This window comes from Tinamus guttatus, unplaced genomic scaffold, assembly GCF_059628265.1.
Source record: "Tinamus guttatus ecotype Peru unplaced genomic scaffold, ASM5962826v1 Tinamus_guttatus_pri_ptg000112l, whole genome shotgun sequence".
NCBI lineage: Eukaryota > Metazoa > Chordata > Aves > Tinamiformes > Tinamidae > Tinamus > Tinamus guttatus.
The window spans coordinates 1,516,319-1,539,050 of NW_028288646.1; the positions used below are offsets into that span (position 1 = coordinate 1,516,319).

Sequence of the window (22,732 nt, forward strand, 5' to 3'; positions counted from 1 at the left end):
AATATCTCATATGCATCCTTATTAGGAAAGTTTTGGCAAACACCTATAACTTCAACTTCTGCGTCATTTCAGGTTTGGGCCTGTGTTTACAGCAAAGCTTTTAAACATGACAGGGTTTTGAGAACATAATGACTGATCCACCAACTCATCCTAGTGGCTCATCCTATCCTGTGTTCTGGCTTTGCCTCACTGGATACCGCATACGTGAGTGAGTGGTAAATGAAACTCCAAATGAGCAAGTTCCCTGCACACACACAGGCAGTCACAGTTCATAATCAATTGCAAGTATTTTGTTCTAACTTTAGAAAAAAATGATCTTTGGATGGAATCAACCTTGGAAAGTTCTGTCTGAAAAGACAACATTTCTGCCAGGCTGTGAAAGCAAGATTTTACAGCAGAAACTGCTTTTGCAACCTCAACTGTATGTGTTGCACTCGAGAGGATGCCATATACTCAAATTGCTGAGTGAGGTGAATATTTCTATGAAAAGGTATCCAGTCCAGCAAACCCTGTCAGTACACGCAGAAGAAGAAAGTTGCTTAACCCAATGAATAAGGGTTGCTTTTGTGGCAAATGCTTTGGAGGGCCTCAGACAACAGAGCACTTTTCCAATAACTCTTGCTTTAATTCTGACCTTTTCTGGTTCTTAACTTACCTTGCTTAGTTATTTTGTTTATGCATGGTTAAGACTCTGAAGGGCAGAAGGAGCCTCCCTGTCTGCTTCATTTTGCAATGGCAGTGGCTGAGATCCAGGCTGCATCCTCCAAGCCTTTAGCTTGTGCCGATTTTGCAGATACCTACTGAGTCTGTCCTCCAAAGTAAACAGAGAGAAATTTACTTTAAGACCACCATGGAGAGAGGGAGATCTAATCCAAGTTTAGGCCAATGTGTTGGGACACAGACAATTCCTTCTGGAATTTGGGCTGACTCTGCAGGACTCACTCCGGGACACTTAGGGGAGGATTCATCCCTCCTACCTATATCCTAATAAAATATAATACTAGGTCATTTGCACCTACTCACCCTTCATTGTCAGCAGACAAGACTGGGTACTTTAAGGAAGCTATTCACCTGACACATTTCACACATCTATCTTAGTAAGAGGGGAACAGTACCTGAAAAAGGGTTATTTCTTTCCTCTGCCTATCAATCCAGATAACTAGTGGGAAACACTCCTACACATGTGATCGGATGAAACCCTCCACCTTATGCCTAGGTGCCAGCTAAATTCTTAAGTTAGGCAGACTGACTTCTTTGCCCACATCTTGAGGTCAGTTTTGAGGTCCCTCTATACTCCATAAAATGCCATCCCTGTAGAAATCAAGCGGTCAGTCTACTTTTTTTTCCTGCTTTCGCTTAATTGCAAATTGTTAGTGTGTGCCACAAAAGGTTTATGCAAGCATACCCAAGTGGTTTCCACTTCCCTGCATCTGCACATGAGAGGTTACTAACTTAGATTTGCAGGTTCTCAGCAGACCCTAGGTTTATGACTGAATGCCTCTAAGTTGGGATATTCAAATGGACATTAGTGTTTGGAGTCAGTGACCGCACTCATGCCCAGATAATCATCAGCATGTACAAGCCATGGGGAATTGTTAAAACGTAGACTGGTTTGACTATAACAAAAGTCTCAGCTGAGTTTTGTTATAAAGTGCCTCATTAGTCTGATATTTTTTGTGACATTCCATTGGCGGTAGATATGAATAGAGGTTATTTTCTGTTTCACACATGAGTAATAGGCACAAATTCACGTGTCAGCTGAAAACCGGCCCGCTCTGCGCTCAGGAGAGATGTATATCTGAAGGGCCCCATCCTGCAAGATGCTGAACATCCCCCGCGAATGAGAGGAGCCAGGTAGTTATTTGCCTCAGCCTCTCGGATAATCCAGCCCAAAAAAGGGAATGGAAAGTTGAAGTGCCTATTTCAGCACTCCGTGCCCAAACATAGCTCGTGCAAAAGGAATCTGTAGGCTGAGCGAGCACAATTTGCTGCACAACTCTTTCCTCATCGTGTCCCAGGACTGATTACACATCCCAGCCCGAGCAGGGACAGCACCCGACCAAACTGAAAGGGAATTGCCACACACAGAACAACGTGTGATGGAGGACAGGAACGCACTGATGGTTTGCATGCCTCTGAGACTGGCAACCCGACAGCGCAGGAGGTGAATTCCCAACACGGCTCTTTGGGATTGGGACTCTGTGGGTGAGAGCAAGGGAAAGGCCAGTTGGGATACTCCTGCCCCATGTCTCGTGCAACTCCAGGCCCAAAGTTAACCTGCCCGAGCAAGCATGACACCACTAATATGGCCCAGGAGGCTGCTGACCTTCTTTGCTTCCACAGCACATTGCTGGCGCACGTCCTGCTTGGTCTCCGTCAGGACCCCGAAGTCCTTCTCCGTGAAGCTGCTCCTTGATAGTCGACCCCCCAGCCTGTCCTGGTGCCTGGGAATATTCCCTCCCAGGCACTGGACTTGGCCAAACTTCATGATGTTCCTGTTGGCCCATTTCTCCATCTTGCTGAGGTCTCTGCATATGGCAGCCCTGCTTTCAGGGATATCAACTGCTCACCCCGCTTAGTGATATCACTAGTGACCTTGCTGAGTGCCAAAGGAAGGATCCAAAAAAAATCAGCATCAGGGAATGCCCCCAGAGAGCTCCCCTAGCTGGTTGCCAGTCTTCTGCCCCCTTGACCCTGGCAATCCAGTCACTTTCCCACCCGCCTTGGATTCACATCATGATAGTTATGGCTGTCCCTATCTGAGCATTGAGTCTACAGAAGAATGGTCAGGAACACCAAATGAGCTGTTTTTCCTTTTGAATGCAGTTATCCCTGCTTGAAAAAGAGAAATAGCTTGACACCTCCCTCTTCTCCTCTATTATTTAGACATGTAAAATGGCTCAAACTGCCAGTCCTGTAGGAAACAGCAAAAGCCACCAGAGGCATCACAGAAATTCTCCATTTGGCTCCAGAACAATAATCCTCACCAGAAAGGAGGTATACGTTATATTTAAAAGATGACAGATCAAAAGGCCTAAAACAATCCTTGATATCACCTCACTTATAACTTGGCTGAGGAAAAGAAAATATTCCTAGTACACCAATACATCTCTGTTTATCTGAGAGACTTGTAACTGTTCCAATGAGATCTATAAAAAAATCCGTATATACTGTGTGCTTAGCTATAGTGACGATGGAAACCATGTGCGATGTGCTATTGCTAAGCTGCTGCTCACCTGCAGAGACAACGACCTCTCTTCTGTGGCACCCGCTTAATAGCTAACGCGAGCGAGACTTTGCGATCGCAGTCAGGAGTTCATCCTGTTTGCGAAGCCATTACGGTCATTATCCTAATTACCTACCGAGTGCCATTCTTGTGTGTGGCGCTGCACAAAGACAAAGGGAATATTGTTTTTGTGGCCCAAAGTTTGCATTCTCAACCAAAGAAGGAGAGCATTCAGGCACCTAACAAATTGCGTAAGTCAGGGAAGGGCAGAACTAACAGATAAATTAGTAGATGGGATTTGTAAGAAGAGTGTCTAGGTGAAAAACTGATGTGCTCCTGCCAATCCAACCCCCCTGTATTGTAGAAAGAGTGCAGGAAGGCTGAATGTCTAACAGCCTGATTCACAGGCAGTAATTTCTTTGGAATATTGTGACTGATTTACTTGACATTTCCTCATGGCATTGACAGCATTAGAACGATCGGGCAATTTCTGTTACATTACAGCAGGAAGTTAATTTGTTCCTTTCTAGTATATGTTGATAAAGAACAAAAAGAGGTTAAGTGCTCGAGTCCTTCTAAAATCAAATACTATTTAGATGCAAATCTCAGGCCTCTTTTCTATAGTGTAATGCAGGAATCTAAATATGATTCCTTTTTCTAGTTTATTAACCAAGTTTCCTGCTCGTGGTATCTGAAATAAATTTGAGGTCTGGCAGACTGTACAGATATGACTCTATAGAAAGAATATTCTTTAATTTAATCAATAATGTGCCTTTATATGGAGATCTTGTCAGAATATGATTATATATTCAAATTAATGTATTGCTGCATACTTCTTAATAAGACTCTCGCTGAGCAAAGCTGTGAAATGAAAAGGAACTGAGAGGCTTCAGATACCCAAAATATTCTACAGTCCCTGCACGGATGAAATTCCCAGTGTTAATGTGGCAGGACTAGAAAGCCGTGGTAGCTCTCTTGTTTAACATAAAGCCTTTTTTGGGTTGTGGCCGAGCCTGTGCTAATCCCCACTGAAATACCAGATTCACTGGGCAGCAATCTGTTGGCTTGGGTTCAAACACATATGTATCGAGTTAGATGGCTTGATCTAAAGGACTGATCTATTCGCCTTTGTCTGTATGTCTAACCTTTCTGCTCCTGCTCCTACTTCTCATCTGTATAACTCTTCTGAGTCTGTATTTCTCCCATATTTATCGTGGCTACTTATCAATACCCAGCTTGACTTTTCTCAGTGCTTCTGCCATGCAGACAGTGACTATTCCTCACAGCAGCCCTCTTGGGTGCACACTGCCTTTGCTCCATGGCCCAATAGACCTTTTCCTGATCTGATGCAGCTGGTGTGAAATGGGAGGTGGCTGCTCCCTTTGCAGAAATATTTGTGTTTTTATGGTTATGTACTTTCTGTTTTTCTTTTTCGACTATCTATTGTTACTCCTCATATATTTAAATCTTAGGCATGGAGCTAATTTTTCCTGTTGCAATGAACACTCTTCTATTTGGGATGAGTGAGCCGAGGCTCAGGTTAATAGCTGCACAGGTAGACACTTCCTACATGCAGGACCCAGCTGGGCTTTCATGGTCAGCTCAGAGCTGAGAATTGCTTTTGTGCTGCTTGTGCTACTTAAAGCACAATCTGGAAGCAGAATATCCCACAGTCTACCCACAGTCTCCGCATTTTTCCATTATTCTGAGAACCCAAGCCCCCTGTTAAGCTGCATGATGGACAGGTGACTTCACTCATTCTTCATGCTTAATGTAATGAAAGGCTTGGGCTTGGAGTCCTAAGGCATCACTGAAACACAAGCTGCAGAAGTAATGGTATTGGCCGCTTGGCTGTTTGCTGCAGGTTGAAGATCAGCATTCACAGTTGGTCAAATTAGCTTCTTGTGGAAGCCCCAGGAAGAATTCAGATCATTCAGGTCTGAAAAGCCACTTGCTGTTTACTAGTACAAGCATTTCACAGTGTGCAACTCCCTAAAATACACTGTATTTTCCTTTTAATGATTAAAGAAAGAAAAGAAAATATCCTTAAAATAATATATTAGTGAGAAAAGACTGAGCCCCAGGAGTAATTTGATCTCATACTCAGACTTTGCTTACACTTATGGTGGTGCAAGTTACTGCATTCGACAGAGTGTGCCGGCTCCTGCTCTCTCGCTCACGGCGGTACAGCCCCGAGGATACAGAGAAGCAGGCACCGAATGCTAAAAGGTGGCAGTTTATTAATGATGGCTCTGCTAATATGTTTATGCCTTTGATTCTTTGATTCTTTTGAGGCAAATGCATGCAAGAAATGTTAACGATTGGCTACCAAAAAGTATTAATGACAGGGAAATCTTATTTTCCTAATAGCACTGCATGCATAGCCAGGCATAGCTTAATCTTTTTGCTGGGGAAAGGCTCAGGCCCCTGCTCTGCCACACTGGTGTTCAGACCAGGCTTAATTTGGGGTGTGCAACAGAGGAGCCTGAAGCTTACTCACCAGACCAGTGGGGAAATAGGTGTTTTTGATAGTGGTTCAGCGCTCACCCACCCTTTGGAGCAGGGCATTGCTGTGCACTCCCTACAGAGGAGCTCCCTTCCAACCGCATCCTGGTTCGGACACCTCTGGTGCCAAAGGGTGGTGGGAGCAGCTCTGCTGCTCTTCCAGACTACAACAGGAGAGAATGTGGTAGCTGAGTGGCTGTTGACTCTTCATTTATTCCACTCAAACTATTTTCACTGCAGTGTTCAGATATCTCCCCAGGTTTTTTTTTCTTAAATGTTGTGAAGAAGCATTCAGTTACATCTGTTTTATGACAGACCATTGACTCATTCGCTGTTTTCATTCAGCTTTTCTTTCTGCACACTACCTAACATGAAGAGAATGCAAAAGGAAGCTATCTACAGGTAATAATAAAAACTAAAAGGTTTAGCCCTTGACAAAGTGCATTTGTCTAACATCTACAGCTCAATTAACTTTTTTTTCTAAATAGTGCCAGTTTTAGAGCATACTGATGCAAAAATTTATTTGCAACTGCCTGCAATGAGGTTACAAATAAACTAATGATACATTTTATTCTGGAATTTATTCTATGAAGATGATTCATATCGGACAACTAAAAACCATCAGTGTTGTGTGAGTCTTTACCAGCTAAAATATTTTTCCATATGTGATAGTGGACTGTTCTCATTAATGGCTGAGCTGTAAAATCTTGCTTTCCCTCTTATTTATTATCCTGGAAAACATCCAGTGTAGCACAGTACATGTGCAAGTCATTACTCTCTTTTTAAACTCCCCCCTAAGTATGGAATGTTACTGAATTTTAATATATTGCAGAAATAAACAAATGCTATACATGTGGAGAATGAATATAAATCAGACTTTCCGCAGAGGGCAAAATGTCTGAACAGCATCTATTGGGCTGAGAAGTCTTCAGAGCATCAAGGCTGCAGCGGGATGCGGAGAGGCTCTGCTGCTGTGCCGTGCCCCTGCCTCATCATTTTGGCCACTTCCAGTCCACTGCATCGCCAGGTTTCCAGGTCATGCAGCATTTTCTAGGTGAGTTTTCAAAGGGCTGAGCATATCTGATACAATTTGGGTCACGGTGCGAGTTTATAGGAGATGGACTGGAAATTTGGCTTTTAAGAGCACCATGGGATGTGTTAGGTGTCAGTGAGTGAAAGTACGACCCGGAACGCACAGCTTTAATGGCCACTGTCTGCCACGTCCCTCTCTGGAGAGCTGCTGGGGAGGCTGGGGTGGGTAGATGGCCAACGGTGCCACACCGGAGGTGACAATCCCAAGGAAGCATGAGTGAGGGGCATCTCCATCCCACTGCTTCACCATCACGCTGGGACAAGGACACCCAGACCCACTCCCAACTTCAAAGTTAAATTTGTGTTTTTGTTTTTTTTTTTTAAGTTGGAAGAATAAAGGCTGATGAGGTTAGATGCATAACACATCTTTGAACACGGTGCCTGTAGAGTCTGGCTTTCTCCCCAGCCACTCCTTCGGATTGGGTCTTTCTCCTTGCTTTAGCAGCCCTGTTTCCAGAGGTGGACTGTGCTGAGGTCGTTCTCCAAGGAGATGTGTTTTCCAGTATCCTTAGACTGAGGCAAGCCGGGAACTGGCGCTTAGATGTGAGTGAGAAAGGGCCCATGAGAAAATGGGCCACAGAACAGCCTGAGAACCCATGGCAGAAGCAGCCTGTGTCCTTTTGCCTGAATTCTCTTCTCCTCTCCCTAAAATAGGGTGGCTTCATCCTTAGCACCCATTAGCAGTGATTGCTGGTCTGTGCCAGCCCTCAAGCCATGCTTGGGCCTGCACTGAGAGAGTGCTAGATGTCAGGTGATGAAAACAGTTTGGGCGAAACTTAGCTTCTGCCCTGACCCTGTATAATTTGCTAGTATAGGTGTAGCTACTCCTAAACACTCTGTGTAGGCAATGCAGCTGCCTAGCTTCGGCCTTCAGATGCCTTGGTGGTGGCTGGTCATCCAGATGTTAGGTATTGTAGCTCCGAACCTGGGGATACCAATGCCCTTCTTTGGAGTAGGCCTCGAGTTGGCCATGGCAAACTCTCTAGCCCAAGCATTTACGCTTTGATCAATTCTCTTCCACACACTGAGGAAAAAAATATATTCACCCACAAATGCCTTTTTTTTTTCCACCTGGATCAATACACGCAACTTCAATTGACATCAGCAGGAGCTTTGTCACAGATCAAGAGCAGCAAATGGCCTAATGGAAAGAATAAAAATGTTATGACACATACAGGGTGCTTTTCATCCATCTCGCAGTTTTAAAGACCTTCTTCTTGGTGAGCGGGGTGGTCATAATGCTCACTCTCAGCTAATTTATATCTTTTAATTATCTTTTCTAAAGTGCTCTCAAAAATCAGGATGAAAGTGGAAAAGTGCAGAATACGCAGACTGGAAATTGAAATCAGATGCTTTCAAGCAGGAACCTTTCTGCCTTTTAAATGTAATAGGCAATACAAGTTAAAAAAAAGAACAGAAACTTTTATTAAAAGCACCACTATTTAAAAACCGTGAGCCTAGGATTTAATTTCATCCATAGGCTGCAATGAAATAATTATTGACCTCTTAAGTTGCTTTATACTGTATTTTCTTCTCTCTCTTCTCCTCTCTCACTAGGAGGAACATCCGGAGTCCACTGGATTATTTGCTAATGCAATATTTTTCAAGTGGGAAGAAACTCTTTTTGTTATGGGATTTTACGTTTCACACGGTGTTTTTTTCCATCAGTATTCCTTTGTTTTGGGCACCTTTCATCTAATGCAATATTAGCATTCATGATGGAGCTGACTATTTGCCACTTGCTACTCAGTGGAAACTGGATAACGAAGTGGGAGAGAGTAAAAGAAAGACAACAGAAATAAAAAAAAATCTTACATATATGTGAGGTTATTTGTTTTGTAGTATCATTATATCCCAAAAAACTGCTTCTCTGCTCAAGATCTCACTATTCTTTTGATGCTTTTCTGACTCAGTGGACAGTTTAAATATTTACTGTTACCTTTATTTTTATTTTTTATATTTTGCTTATATAGTAAAAATGTGCTGATACTCTCAGAGATTCAGCAGTCTCATTTACTTACAGTTCTAGAAACAAAGTTTTCAAAAATACTCTTTAGGATATTGTGGAATGACCCAAAGAGCATGCATGTTGGGGAGACTAGGTTAATTATTTTCTTTATTTATTTTTTCATCAAGAAAAATATCGATCATCATTCTGGTGTTGCAAGTGATCTTTAGGAAGCAAATGAGAGTTTTTTGATCACATAATGGATATATTTTTAAAAATGAGAATTTTAAAATAGTGTGATAGTGTTAACATTACTGTTGACTGATTCACAAGAACTACTCCTGATATGGCAGCAATTCACGATATAGACGCAATATGGAAGCCTTCCGACACAAGGAATAAATAATAATAGTCCAAACATGAGGAGCCACAATAAAAGCACTGACATTCAGTTTCAAAATGCACCAAAGAGCTAAAATTAAACACATGCTTCCCCTCCCTGAGCAAATTCATCTCAATCTTCAACAGGGAATCAGAAGCACACCTGTAGGTAAGACAAGAAAAGCAGGAGCTGAGACTATTGCCTGAAAATGATTTTAGGAACTAAAATGCTCAAGAACATTGTATGCACAACTGCATTCCTTGAGTGGTCCAGGAGAAAAGTCTGGGAGAATGTAAAGGGTTACTAGGAGGAGAGAGATATTTTAACAGGAAACCTGCTGCAATGAGCTGTAGTCTTGAGTCAACAAAAGTGACAACTTCCTTCATAGCAGGGAAAGAATTCATTCAGGAATTCTGCAATTTTAAGAGTGAACTTAAGAGGACTTAATTCACGTGATCAAAGAGCACACCAGAAAGTGGGCTATTCAGCAGAGCCGTGTTTTCCACCAGGAGAGTTGGTGATGAGAACTTTTTGTACGGAAGCCTTGGGATAAATGAAAATAAATTAAAATGTTTGATATTTTCTCCGCAAAAAAATGGGTGTTAGAGAGCACATGGCAAAAAGCCTAAGTGACTTTTGAACAGCTGTCAGTCATTGGGGATGCTGCCAGGCACAGACCGGTGGGCAGATATGCAGTTATGAGAGGTGCTTCATCAAGGGCCAGGAAATATTAACCTTGGGCAGTCAGATACCACTTCTTGGCAAGCTGGCACCATTCAGACAACAGAAAGGGTGGTCAAGGCCATGTGATATTTTTCCCCCTCATTTTAACTCCCTTGAGCGCCTATCAATGAGGAACAGCAGTGTATTTCCAGCTTCTGGAGTGATCATAGAATGACAGAATGATAGAATGATAGAATGCTTAGGGTTGGAAGGGACCTCTAGAGATCATCTAGTCCAACCCCCCTGCACACACAGGGTCACCTAGAGCACGTGGCACAGGACTGCATCCAAGCGGGTTTGGAAGATCTCCAGAGAAGGAGACCCCACAACCTCTCTGGGCAGCCTGTTCCAGGGCTCTGTCACCCTCACTGTTAAAAAAATTTTCCTTAAGTTCCCGTGGAACTTTTGATGCTTCAGTTTGTGGCCATTACCTCTAGTTCTGTCGGTGGCCACCACTGAAAAGAGACCAGCACCATCCTCCTCACTGCCTCCCTTGAGGTACTCATAGACACTGATTAGATCCCCTCTCAGCCTTCTCTTCTCCAGGTAGACACTGATTAGATCCCCTCTCAGCCTTCTCTTCTCCAGGCTGAACAGGCCCAGCTCCCTCAGCCTCTCCTCATAGGGCAGATGTTCCAGGCCCCTGATCATCCTTGTGGCCCTGCGCTGGACTCTCTCCAGCAGCTCCACATCCCTCTTGTACTGTGGGGCCCAGAACTGGACACAATACTCCAGATGCGGCCTCACCAGGGCTGAGTAGAGGGGCAGGATCCCCTCCCTCGACCTGCTGGAGACGCTCTTCTTAACGCACCCCAGGATCCCATTGGCCTTCTTGCTGCCTCATGGTCAACTTGTCGTCCACCATGACACCCAGGTCTTTCTTCACAGAGGTGCCCTCCAGAAGGTCAGTCCCCAGCCTGTACTGGTGTCTAGTGATCCTTGTGTGCGCCTCGGCAGCAGTTTCTTTTTGCAGAGGTCACAACTGAATCTCAGCGAGGTGAAGTGTCTTTCCCAGGCATTGAGCGCCGCGGCAGTTGGGGCTACAGGGAGTCCTCGGAGAGGCGGCGAGGAGAGGTCATGCAGCCAGACAACGGCAAGTCAGGAAAGGAATCCGGGCCGGGCGATGCTCCGACCCCCGCGTAGCCGTGCAGCCGGACGCGAGCCCACCACGGTGGGAATAAGAAAGAGGACATTGTTTCTTTAAACTTCGCAGGGCCCGGGCATTTATTAACCCCAAGCAGTCTTCAGATTTGTCAAAATGTGATCCAGCCCAATGTTTTCCTGGACATCTGGAAAGCAATTTGAAGGAGTTCATATAGAGCAGTGGATGCTCATGAGCCTTTGGTGAGCTTAAATTCCTTGTTTCAGCATTGCTACCTCCGCCGGATAGATGTCTGTAAAACAAAATACTTTTTATCCAGGAAATAGAACTGTGAAGCAAAATAATCAAAAGCCTCAAGAAATATCCACCATAAAGATGTTTTTTTTCCTCTTGGAAAGTATGAAGAAAAAAAAAAGAATGATCTCGAAGGTAGTTACATCAAATTCCTTAAGCCCTGCTTATACTGAAGTTTTTTGGTGAATTTGTGCCCTCTGATTAGTGTTACCACGTTAGGGATACCAGTATCAATGCAAGGAAATGCACAGAAAGAGGTCAGATGTAGAAGGGCTACACGTGCAACCTTATAACCCTTGCATGTTGGGGAAGACTTCTATAGCTGCCCCTAAACCTGGAGTTGTTTTGGGTGCTTGACAGCCTCAGCCATGAACAGAGGGATCCACCTGGGCAGACTAAGGAAGAGGAGGCATACACATAGCTTCTGGCAAAAATAACCAAAAAGCATCCCATTGCAAATTCTCTTATTCCTTTCATTTTACACTCTTGATGTAGACGGAGCCAGAGTATGCATCTGACTTACCTTTTAGCATGTCTTTTTTTTCCTTTTTTTCCATCATGTCACAAGAATTCTCTTATTTAATGAGCTAAGGTAGACCTGGGAAATGAGATTCTTTATCCTCTGTGCGGAGCTCAGATGCTCAAAAGCAAGAAAACGGAATCTGTTAGCAGTTCCTTGAGGCCAGGATTCATTAAAGCAGTCTAACTTCTACAGCTGTCATAAAGGTTCATCGGTGGCCTTATTTCACTAGGAGAGTCAGGTCTGTTAGATTATCCTCAGGGAGTGTTACGGACTTCTCTGCAGGCCTTACACACACACACTTGATCTTTCTGTCTAGGATAGGAGAGAGAAGCAGGTGCTAGAGGAAGAATATCTGCTTGGAAAGGGGGGCTTTGCACAGGGTCACTTTGTTTTCGACCATTTCTGGCTAGCTAAGTTGTCTTTGCACCATTTGAGAGGTAGGAAAGTATGTGGCTGAGTACAGAATATATCCTAAGGGGTGTCAAGTGTGCTTGCATCCAAAATATGCTTGAAATACAACATCTCAGCCCTACTGTACAAAGCAGAGAGCAAAAGTCCTAGCTTGGCCCATCTCCTCAGCACATACTTTAGGCTGTGCTTTGAGTTTCCCTGAAATCAACACCCCATTCAAGTCTACTTTTCTACATTTCCAGGAAGGGCAAAGGAGATACTGAAAGGCTAAACCAAATGTATGTTATAAAACCTCCCTCAGAAACTTTGCTCTAAAGTCTTTCCGTTGGCAGAGATACATGTGGTTAACTCTCTATAGGTGCATACCACCACGCACACCAGCAATTGAAACTGCACCTCCTATTTTACTGCCCGAGCGAATTTGTCCTCCTGCCACACGCAGTGCGAAGGAGCTCTTGGACATCCAGCTGGCAGAGGCACCTGCCCACCCTGTGCCAGGAGAGGCCTTATTCCCAGGGAGGCCTGGTGGGAACTGGTGGGAAGACACCTGGGTGAAGGCAGAGGACAGGAGGACAGTCAGAGCGTGTGGGTATATTCCCTTAACTCTCTGCCACAGCTCTGACTTTCTAGGTTTCTTGTCTCCTTGAACATCTGCATTTCAGCTTGTTTTCCCCTACATGTATTATGTTCCCTTTTTCTGAGTGAATGTCACTGCTATTTTTCAACTGGCATTTGCAGGCTCCTTCTATCCCCACTGGTGCTTGCAAGAGCATCGTCTGTGAATCTTAATAAACCCAAGTGCGGAGTATCAAAGACAAGTGCTCAGGTTTTCAGGAATTCAAACCTGCGCTGAACTAACAAAACAGGAAGGCAAATGTTTTACCTGCATCCTCAGAGGTGCATTCAGACTCTGATGTGGCAGGGAGGCTTTGGGGCTATGTTTTGCCTGCTCTGCAAAGATAAAGTCACAATCTGCTTGAAAAGAAAATGACAGCAATGATAACACCCCTCCAGACTGTTTGTATAAATGAAGAGCAGTAAATACGACCAAAGAAAAAAATAAGGTTTTCTTGAAGAGGGAAAAGTACCTCTCTAAAACTGCAACTAGAAATTCAGATGTTGCTCTTGCTTTTAATTTATGGGTTCTAGAAATGAATGCGTCTTACATGCTGTTACAGACGGCCGCTTGTGCGGAGCGGGTCAGCTCGGTGGCGTTCACAGAGGCCGAGGGAGCAGCAAGCGCCGTCTCCGGGAGCTGCATTCCCAGCCCGGCACTGCCTTGGGCGCAGGAAGTTGGCCTTTAAAGCAGGAATGAGCCCTGGGCTCCCCTGGGGCCAACAGGATTTTCAGGGGGTGCCCTGGGGCTCTGGAGGGTACTTGGAGGTTGGTTAGAGTGTATTTACCGAGCAGGCGCAGATGGCACCGCACTTACTGTCTCCTCACTTGAAGCTGGTGTCCACTGAGACAGCAGGGTCTGGAAGCTGTTATTCCAAAACCCAAAGGCATTTCAGGGTCCTCTTTTCCCTTTTCTCGAGGATTTTCTTCCCCACCTCTGTTTTAGTTTGCATGCGCATTTCCTGACCATCCCTTAGCCACTATATGCACTAAGTAAAAGGCAGTTTTTTATAATAGCATTACTTCATCTCTTTGAAAACACTCTTTCTCCCCTTCTCTCCTCACTTTTCACATTTCTTTTTTCTTTCTTTTTTTTTTTTTCTGGATTCACGGTGAATAGTCGAAGGCAAACTCAATTTCATAGGCTTGCTATGTATGGTAGGCTGGGGAGCAAGAGCTTTCTGAAGAAAGCATAAATATGGAAGATCTCTCAGGAATAGAAAGGCAAGTGGACATATGCTAAAAAGGAAAGCTAGGATGAATGAAAAAAATGAAATACCAGGGCTGGCTTTCCTATAGTTGGTGAGTATTTGTTTAGATTAGGACAAAAGGTATTATTCTAAAATGCGGCAACCAGTATGTTCTAACACCTCAATATTCATATTAAAGAATATTTTTAATTTTAATAATTATTTTATACTTAAACTTCCATCTCAGAGTGAAGGGAAGGCTAAAGGGGAGATAACTTTCCTTGAGCTGGCTAATTCGTGATAAACCGTTTTCCTTGCATATATGAATGGCACGGCTGCAAGCAGCTGTGGTAGCTGAGCAAGTTGCCTCTCCCCAGCTGATCTGCAATACTGACTGAGTGCCTGCTCTTAGTTTATCAATAGATTGAGCTTAAATAATTTTCCCAGTGGAACTTTTATGGAAATTCCTAGCCACGGTTTAAATTAGGACGTACAGGGCAAGCAGCTGCCATGGCCCTTTTAGGCCCTTTCAGGGGAGGATCTGTCAAGCTTATGTGCCAAAAGTATGATTCTTGATACTGCAAGGAGCCAGGATCTGGATCACTCATCACTCCCTCGATCCTTCAAGGCGCACAGCATCTACGTGAAGCACTTCTGATAGGCAGCCTGAATAAAGCCCCTAGTCTCCATCTAATCTGATCGGGCTGATGTAATGCACGATATGAGCCAGCATCTTTATGAGATAGGAATCTAGGAGCTGCTTATGTGGCTAAGCCTTATACCAGACACTGCCTAGTAATGTTCATAGGATGGGGGAATTAGCTAGAGGAATAGTCAAGGCTCTTTGATTAAGGGATTGCATCAATTGTCATAAGATACGTTTGCAATTAAGATCTGTGGTTCCTTCTAGCAGGTCAGTATCAGCTGTGGCTAAGAACACTATCTTGCCATCTGTTCCTGGCAGGAATTGTACAATCCTTTCTTTCAAGTCACAGATAATATTACACTTATTCAGCCTTTGTCAGTTTAGGACTTGACCAGTATAATGCTCTCTGCAGGATGCTGCTTGCCGCAACCATCTGGAAAATTAAGCTAGATGGGAATACAGCTGCTTGCTTATTCAGTAGTATTTCATACCACAAATGTCTTACACATCTGCCTTATTGTCTGTCCAAGCTATTCATTTATGGGTGTGGTACAAGGTGTTGCTTTCAGTTTATACAATACCATGCATGCACACACAAAACTATGACAAATTAAGTAGCAAAGTGGAGTACAGTTAGGAAATGTCAGAATGAGAGTGGACTGTGAAATCTGAGTTTAGAGGCTTTGTAGGCAGTTTCTGGTCTTCTTCAAATATATGATCATTTATGATGCCTCCCATCATAGGCCTCATGGGCACAACCTCTCTCTGTGGACTAGATTCATGAGCTCTTTGAGCTGCCTCTAATGCAGATTGCTGCAATATCCTCTAGTCACCATGAATATTTTGTCTCTTTGGCAGTCATCGGGCCCTCGCCGCATTCCTTGCACAGAAAGGATGATGCCCACTAAGCGAGCAGCCATTCAGTACTTTGTTTCTCATCATCATTCAATGCATAGCCCAGTGCCTCACTGACACATTGTCCAAGTGTTTCTCAAAGGCAGACTTGTTCCTTTCCTCATGGTCCTCTCTGTGCCACTCATCACTACAATGGGGGTATTAATCAGTTTATTCTCATAGCCTCATGTGTGGGGGAGATGGTGGTTTTATCTTCATTTTGCCAGAGCTTAGCTGCAAAATTGTCCACAGGTCTCCTCTGCTCTAGGTGTGCTTCGCCCTTTCACAGGCCCTCATACACCGAATGCACTGTGAACACATTGCCATGTTGGGCTGCATTTGGCCAGCGTTGCAGGTCACACCTTGCTGTTGCTGCATCTTCCTGCTGGAGGCCAGGATGGGTCTGATCACCCTTGGATGGACAGGGAACACTGTGTCCACCTCTCCTGGGTTTTTGGCATACCCCTGCCCTGTGTCCAGGTTGTGTGGAGAAGAATGTGGCCACCCGAAATGCAGAGAAAACAAGCACCAGCTCAAAGATGGGGCACCACGTGGAAAGCACCTCAAGAGCGGAGCTTTGTAAGGAGGGGAAGGGCGGGAGCTCTCAGAGGAATGGAGGCCATGATGGGGACAAGGCCACCAGCTGTGGCCCTAGTGGTGAATATGGAGATTGCACAGAGGCCCGAGAGGAGATTGCACAGAGGCCTGAGAGAGGAGACTATGCCAAGAATGAAGAGCTCACAGGCTGGAAAATAAGCAAGGCTGAAAAGGTGAAGTGGTTTAGAAAAGACATCAGACGCAAGAGGCAGAACAGGGACTAGGAGAGACTGGAGCATGTTCTCCATCAGAGTCTGGGGCAGAACCTGTCCTGACATGACACAGCTGGCAAGAAATGGCTATAAAATTCATCCACAAACTGTATTATCACCCTCATCTTCTTGTTGGTCGAAAGATTGGATGGCAACCTGTTCCTGCTATCAGTTACTCTCTCAGATCAAGTGTCTGAGTCACCTGAAGTTCTGGAAGATCTGTCTACCACAGACCACATCTAACCCACCAGCTTTGCACGGTAGATCTTACCTGTGGAGACAAGGTGGAAGCTAAAATACACTTTACAGTGGAAAAATCCTTGCAGCTACTACCACACTAACTCTTCTATTTCCCCAGTAGTGTTCATGTAAGTCCTACCAGCAATGAATGTGTAGCTGTTTTGTGTGCAGTTACAACTGCATAAGGAAATCGCACAGTCTATTTGCACAGCCAGTTAGCTGCATAACTGGCCTTTTGTACGCAAAATATCTGATTCAGCAAGTTCTTTAATCATGTGTCCTACTTCAAGCATGTCTCTGAGAATCAGACCTTATGTCACGTATCTCTAAAAAATTCATTTTTGTATAGTTTGCAGCTTTTTCTAACACTTTAAACCTTTTGTTAGATTTGTCTAAAATACTATGTGTGAAATAGGACATTAAGCACACACAAAGTTCATATAAATTACTATGTTTGTCAAACAATTTTCTTTTTACAGCTTGAAGTGACTGTACGATCATTTTCCATTTTCTGCAGTAATACCCCACAGGAAAAGAATACCACTGGGGGAAAAAAAAAATCTGCTGCTAAAACTACCAAGATTGGGCTTTTTTTACTTGTTTTTGTTAATGAGGTTAATTAAACACCATTAAGGGCCCTTTTTCATGGGCTGTATCTGCCTCTACCTCTTCTCTCAAGCTTCACAAGCTGTGGTTATACCGACATACCAAACAGCTTTGCAGGTTTGTTTGCAGTTTTTTTTGCTCCATCTGCATGTATCCCATACAGCCTACCATGCATTATATCCAACCACATGGCAAGAAACTTGCCCAGACTAACACTGGCTTTATAGCTTGTTAACAGGTACAGTTCTAAGCTAGTGATTCAACGCTGTCCGCTGAGAAATGGCAAAAAAAGATCTCCTCCAATACTGTTAAAATCTACCAGCTTTTCCAAACACTTCCAGCCATTAGTGATTGGTTTTTTTGACTAAAATAATCTAGGATTATTCACTGCTATTGCTTGTATGTGCATTGGAGTCTTCATAACATCCTTTCTTAGAGATCACTGCTTATACCTGAGCACATTCTCTGCTCTTGGGAGGTTTTTGAAAGCAGCCGACGCTTGGCTCACCTGGTGACTCTCAGAGGATGCATGTGCCAACTCTGATGGAAAGGAATGATGACCTTCTTTACAGGTGTCTCCGTGGAAAGCCAGTTGGGGAATTGGATAGCGTTTGTATTTTCTAGGCTGCAGTATTAATAGGCAAGCAAGGAGGAAACCACTGTCAATAGATGCAAAGCTAAAAATAGGGACACCAAAAGCCTCAGCAGAGCTCTGGAAAACTTCTGAAGGTGGAAGTAAGAGTTATTTATAAGGTTGGGAACCGAGAGGGGAGAAAGAGGTCAGTGGAAAACTTTATTTACATAGTTCGGCTTCCAGAAATGACTTTCCTGTGCACACAACATCATTAGGAAGTGCTTCTGCTCAAGTCCTGGCTCAAGTCTTGGCTACTTTCTATGCCTACAAAACATGCTCTGCAGTGCCAGGAAGCAGGTTTCTGTGCATTGCCAGCATTGCAAGAGGGTCAGGACTCAAGAGCTGGGATTCCACTCTTCAGCTCGGAAGAGCTTTCAGCTTCTGAATATGAGCTGTGCTAAATTCATTTTTGGAGCCTGAAAGCAGGTTAAGATGCCTCCATAGATGTGACCCTAGGTAGCAGAGAGGTAGTATATCAGAGACGCCTAAAGGTGGAGTCATCTTCCCTAACCTAAACGGCATAAAACTGAGTTTTCTGAGTTAGTCAGGATGTAGACTGATATCTCTATCACCATAGGTGATGGCTAGTGTTGATTTAGGCCATGTATATGTACATTAGCAGGTAATGTATATAGCGCAATAGGAGCAGACTGAAAGAAGTGGAGATGGAAACTTGGTGTCTGTACTAAAGACACTGGCAGGGGATACTCTGTTCTAACGCTAGTCTTGACCCAGAAGAACATCAAACATATCTCCAGGCCTTTTGGTTTAGCTTCATCAGCAGCGAGTCCATCTGAGGCCACTCCATGAATCAAACCATGGCATGGTAAGTGGAGATGATCGGGTAAGGCATTTCTGAAGGGCTTTCCCAGTGCAAGCAAGAATGTTGCTGTAGGCAAATCCTTAGACAAATAATTTTTATGCAACTAAAATAGCTACCATAATAGCTATTCCTCAGTCTAAGCAGCTCAGTGCAAACATGTAGTTTGAGACAAAATAGGAAGATCAATGTCACATCAATGTCATTGGCACTTCTTAAATTTTAAAAATGCATAGGCGTTCACCTCACATTTTCAAAGGAAATATTTCACAAGACACCATCAATATTTTTTTCTATCCTTGCTCTTAATTAATCTGTAATTAAACATTTTGGCTGGAATTTTCCAAGGCAATTTTGCCTGAGGCAGGAGAATAACATGAAAACTTTCTGCCTTGTATCAGCTACAACAACTTCATATAGTGAGAAGTCTTTGGCAAGCTTTGTAACAGATGCATCTTCCAGTCTAATGTAACACAATAGAGTATAAATGGCCAGTAAATGTGCATCTAAATAAAAATCTCCTTTTGGGTATATTTAAAATTAGTTACTTATGTTAATTAAGAGTTTAATTGTGAAATATTGCTAGTGAATTTCTGGAGGAACTTAATCTAGCTTTCTATGCATAAGAAACAAGCCAGTAGTTGTGCACATGCACGGCTCTGCCTACTGGTCTCACCAAAAGTTGAACGGACATCCTTGAAAGCAAACAGATAAATGCTCTCGTCCAACCTTTTGAGACGCTGCCTGTGCAGGTTAGCAGCAGAGGAAATGTGAGGGTGTTTCTATACCGTGGGACTCGGAGATGAGCAGTTCGTTTCTTCCCAGCTGCTACCCAGCCCCTAGGTGAAATCATGGAAAGCATCCGCAGGAGAAAAGCACTGGTTTTTCATTTCGGTGACTGGATTTACTGCTTGACCTCACAGACAATTGCATTGGCACAACTGCAGGACTGTGAGCTGCGGTGCAGAGGTGGGAACAAGCAGGAATCGTTTAAATCAGCTTTGCTGCAGGAGGAAATGAGTGAGCAAAGCAGCAGTGAAATGGGAATGCCCCTTGCTGAGGCCAGAGCTTGAAAAGCAGCACTACTCCTTCGGCAGCTAATTTAACAATCTTCTCACATATCAAAAGGATCCCCTAACTTTTGAAGTGCACAGAATAAATAATTGGCCCTTATGAAGGAGATGACAAAGTCTCAGCCTTCAAGCTGGTGGGAATCTTCCTCATAGGAGGCGGCATTAGTCCTTTGTAAGGCAGGACCATAGACGCTTCTAACGCTGAATGATTTGGATACGACAAAAGTTAATGATATGTTAATACTTTAATGTTTCATTTTACTCTCTGCTTTTCATTAATACCCTTAGTATCTAAAAAATATTTCTTCCCAGTGACTGTGGCACTTGCTGGGGCCCTCTGTCTGAGACAGTTTGGTTACAGCCCTCGTCCTCCAAGAGGGTCTCCTGATGCTGCTGCTGGAGCAAAAACACGCTTTGGAAAGTGTCCGTGCAGGCAAAAGGGACCCAGCAAGGGCTATTTTCAGCTCTGCTGTGCAGCTTCTTGGATTTCACAGTGTAAACTCTGTGTGACTGAAAAGACTGATATCCTTTTTTAAAGATAAAGGCTCTGGCTTTTAAGGAGTAAGATGCTGCACATGTCCCAAAGGAGGCAGGATGGGATCAGCAGCACCAATTGGTTTGCAGGTACGGTGGTGTCTTTGGAGGAGAAGGCTGGTTATCCATAAGCCTGTATCACAGAGGCTTCATTTGTGCTAGCCTGGGTACGAATGTGTCACCAAAGAAAACTCCCACTGAGACTGTTTAGTCAGAGCCAGGGCCTAGTAGAAAATACCATTTGACTTAGAATATTTGGAATTACCCTAGACAAGTACATGAAAATGTCTGTGAATACAATACAAATTGCAGGGTACAACCATAAACCAGTAAGACAGTGAGAGAGCCTGGCCTGTGAAAATGCCTTTGAGCCTCTGATTTTCATGGTTGCATATTCTGGGCCAAGTCTTCACTCCTATGCTCCGGACCTAACTGCATGGGCCCAAAATCTAGATAATAGATTTTGTTGGACACCTTAGCCAGAGGAAAATAAAGTCCAATAGAAGTAGAAAAGTCCAATAGAAGTAGAGCTGCAGGCCCTTATTTGTACCAGCTACGTATGAACATTCCTGAAAAAGGAGACAAAACAACGTTTGAGTTTCTCGGGGACGGGCTGCAAGACCTGGCAACTCCTGGGCATCCCAGTGGTGACTTTGGGGACCAAAGCTCTTAGTGACACAGGGAAAATGTGCTCTGAACCACCTGCTCTGCAGGTTGCGTGCTGCTGAAATCTCCGCTGTGTCAGTCCTTGGAGCCTGGTGGCTTCTGCAGAACATCACAGATCCTGCTCCAACCTGCAGCTGCTGCTGAAGAAAGCAGTCCAGATCACAAACTCCTGCCGGGAGGAGGGCCAAGAGGGTTCCCCAGAGCCTGTCCCTGTGTGCTGTGCCTGCCCCCATGCCCTTCTGTCAACGGTGTGCGCGGGCGCAGTGGAAACCGAGGGTCAAGCCCTGTACGTGCCAGGGAGCAAAGCGCCCGGGGGGTTGTTTTCTGGATCCCTCCTGAGAGGCAGTGTAAACTGATAGGAAGGTAAAGGTGACAGGGTCATTCTTTCTTCTCACAGTGACCGGGTCAGCCCCAAGGCACAGCTGATCCCCCAGGCTAAACCTTTCCATCTGCCTGATGTCAATCAGCGAGGGGCTGGAAATGCAGGGCACTCTGCCTGCATCCCCTGGAAGACAGGCCACGTGCCGCCTTGTCCTTTGGTAGCACTTGGATAGCACCTGAAGTTTTGGAAAGAGTTTGGAACTGTGGAAATTGCCACTTTGCAGTCTGCAATGCTTCCAAATCCTCGAGGTAAGGCTGGGTGGTACCAACAGTGTTGTAGATTATCTGCTGCTTGGTTGAGATAAACAAGTGGGAGTGAAATATTCCAACTCACTAACCAGTAGGATCAGGTTCGCTTTACAACTTCCCTGCTTTGCCAGAACCCTCCTTTCACCAGAGCAGATTCTATCCAGATCAAATTCTCCAGTATTGGCAGAAAGCTTAGTTAGTGGGTGAGTTTTCCTTTGCTCCATACTACCAAAATTTCTGGGAATTTAAACCCCAAATATATCCCCCCACAGTATGACTGTATGATTCCCTCTGCCGATGAAGAACTAAACACTGGGACACAGAGAAAGTGATTTACTGGAAGTCATGCCAAAGACCTGCGCTTTTCCAGCCTTACTTTGGCATCCTGCTGAAGTCCCTATACTGGGAGCCTTTTTATCTCAAATTCTTTCTATTTTCTGTAGAGTTAGATAAATACCCTCAAAGCCTGAGTGCTCTGAAGTTACTTGTCTCTCCTGTTTTTTAAGAGAGAGCCTCACTTGGGTACATGAGAGGAAGTGGAGACAAACCAGGCCTTCACAGAAGCACTATCCAATACTTTTATAATGATCTCAACCACAATTCCCAGCTGTACAATTGGGATCGGGATTGAGACCATGCAATGGAGTGTGTTTGCGTTTCGTGATCTGCTCCTAACTTCTAACAATAATCTGCCATAACCGCTCTAATAGGCTCTTCAAATTAAAAGGCTGTTTAACAGGAAAATGAAGTTCTAGAAATGTATTGCAAAATTAGAATTACCCACAAAATAAAATAATTTTGACGTGACATATCTGGCTGTAAATTCGCCTTGCAACAGAAATATTCATAATTACAGTAATTTGCAGCTCAGCCTCTTACTGTAGTTACATGATCCCCTAATTGCTGAGTTGTCTGCTAAGCGCTGGTTGTGCTAGCTAAACCAGTTTGTCTCTTTAAAGGAGCAGACTGAGAGCCAGCTCCGGTGCATCCTGAAGTGGTGGAAAACTTCCCAGTGATTGCAGTGAGCAGTGGGTTGGACCGGGAGCTGGAAGGGAGGATATTCAGCCTCCTGCACATCAGTGTTTCTGTAGCATTTATTCAGGAGCATGAAATACTGGGTTGGATGCAGATATTGCTTATAATTGTGTAAATTAACCTCTATTTTTAAC

The 22,732-nt window shown here is 44.1% G+C and overlaps 1 long non-coding RNA gene across 1 annotated transcript; it reads right to left on the reverse strand.

The window, feature by feature from the left end:
- Positions 1–300: 300 nt before the first annotated feature.
- LOC148595354 (uncharacterized) lies at positions 301–16,011 on the reverse strand. Its single transcript, XR_015913178.1, has 2 exons — positions 15,914–16,011; positions 301–811 (listed from the first exon to the last, which is right to left on the reverse strand). It is a non-coding gene; the product is annotated as an uncharacterized LOC148595354 (long non-coding RNA).
- Between the last annotated feature and the right edge of the window lie 6,721 nt (positions 16,012–22,732).